The following is a 2,260-nucleotide window of genomic DNA, read 5'->3' as shown; positions in this document are numbered from 1 at the left end:
TTATTTGCAATTATGGTATATTTTGCCCCCTTATGAGCCACTTGGAATGCTGAATACCAGTGGCAATGGACAAACTATGAAGTTTTACACCGTAACACATGTATATTTGTATTCAGCACCATGGAAGAGCACTATAAGATATACATATCAAGTTTTTTTATTGAGAAATATGAAAAAAAGCCATTTTTAGCACTAAAAGTCCCCGGGGGACGCAAAGCAGAATCTTGCTAGGGTTAGCCATAATGAATTTATATTAAAAACAATGCCCTGCGCATATCTATAATGGATGGGTCAAATTTTATGGGGCAAAAAGTGTCATTTTTTTCAAATTTGGTACATTATGAGCCACTTGGAATGCCGAATACCAGTGACAATGGACAAACTGCAGTTTCACACCTTAACACATGTATATTTACATTCACCAACATGGGAAATCACTATACAGACATACATATCAAGTTTTTGTTGAGAAATATCAAAAACGCGCCAGAAGGAAGGGTGTTTTCAGCACTAAAACCCCCGGGAGATGCAAACCAGACTTTTGCCAGGGGCACCCATACTAAATTTATATTAAGAACAATGGCATTTACATTTTGGGCAAGTTTAAAAAAATCTAAGTGATGGATCAAATATTATGGAACAAAAAGTGTCATTTTTGGCCATTTTGAGGCATTTTTGACCTCTTCTGGGCCCCCCTCCTGTAGGCAAAATGGAATTTCTGCACAAAAACTATTTTTAACTATGCACATCTATATATTGAAATATAATTTGTGACAAAAGTTCAGGAAAAACTAATCAACAGTTATACGTAAATCGTCCGGACTAATAGACAGACAAACTCACCAAAACATAGGTGTCTCTCCAATAAATCGGGGGGACCAAAAAAAAAAAAAAATTGGTGCTTCATGAGACAACCAAAAAGTGTATTTTCTAGCACTAAAAGTACCCGGGGGACGCTAACCAGAATATCACCAGGGTCATCCATACTGAATTTATATTAAGAACAATGGCCTCCACATTTTGGACAAGTTTCAGTAAAATGTAATGGTTAAGTCAAAATTTATGGGTCAAAAAGTGTCATCTTTTTCAATTTTCGTACATTTTTGACAACTGATGACCGATTTGAAATGCCGAATACTAGTAACAATGAACAAACAGTGCAGTTTCACACTTTAACACGTATATTTACATTCAGCAACATGGGAAACAACTATATGGACATATAAAGTTTTTGTTGAGAAATATGAAAAACGCGCCAGAAAAAAGGGTGTTTTCCGCACAAAAATCCCTGGGGGATCCTACCCAGACTTTTGCTAGGGTCACCCATACTGAATTCATATTAAGAACAATGCCCTCCACATTTTGGGAAAGTTTCAGAAAAATCTAATGGATGGATCAAATGTTACGGGACAAAAAGTGTCATTTCTGGCCATTTTTTACCCCTTTTGAGCCCCTGCGGGCAAAACAGGATTTTTCGCAAGAAAAAAAAATGTTCTTTACTATGCAAATTTATATATTAAAATATAATTTGTGACAAAAATTCAGGAAAAACTAATGGACGGTTATCTGTCAATCATCCGGACCAACATACAGACGCACCCATTGAAAACATAGGTCCCTCTCTGATAAATTGAGGGACAAAAATGTTACTCCATACACCTTGCTTTAAAAAAAAATGTAAATGTGTTACAGACCGACCGATGAAGTGGCTTGAATGCGACTAAAAATGCCTTAGAATGGAAGGGTTCCCCCTTCACTTGCCAAGGAAAATTTACAAATGTAAGTGCAGCTTCTGTTAAGAACGGATACTACACTTTGATCTTAGCTATGATGTCAAGGAAAAGTTACAAACAAAAGTACAGAATGTAGTAAGAACAGATACTTCACTTTGGTCTTGGCCAAAAGGCCAAGAAAAGGGTATGTATTTGCACCCCCACCGAGCAAATTAGGCACAAAGCCGATTTTTAATGTGAGGAGTGAAGGGGAAATGGGGACCAACTCCCTGGGGAGTAGGGGAGCTGGATTGTGACAATTGGTATGAAGGGTTGCCCCTACATTGACCAAGGTCTTATATGTTGGGCTGCCCCCACGTATGGTCCTTGATTTCAGTATCTGCCGGAACAGATATTACACTTTGATCTGGCCCAAAAGAGCAAGAAAAGGATATTTATTTGCCCCCCCAACCGAGTAAATTAGGCACAAGGCCGAGTTTTAATGTGAGGAGTGAAGGGGAAATGGGGACCAACTCCCTGGGCAGTAG

The 2,260-nt window shown here is 38.3% G+C and overlaps 1 pseudogene; it reads right to left on the bottom strand.

The window, feature by feature from the left end:
- Window positions 1–1,740: 1,740 nt before the first annotated feature.
- Window positions 1,741–1,919, bottom strand: LOC145265501 (U2 spliceosomal RNA; annotated as a pseudogene).
- Window positions 1,920–2,260: the final 341 nt, after the last annotated feature.

Source organism: Euprymna scolopes, chromosome 3, assembly GCF_053919585.1.
Source record: "Euprymna scolopes isolate OS-2025 chromosome 3, ASM5391958v1, whole genome shotgun sequence".
NCBI classification, from domain to species: domain Eukaryota; kingdom Metazoa; phylum Mollusca; class Cephalopoda; order Sepiida; family Sepiolidae; genus Euprymna; species Euprymna scolopes.
Note: the sequence above shows the minus strand (reverse complement) of the source record. Positions and strands in the feature narration are given on the sequence as shown.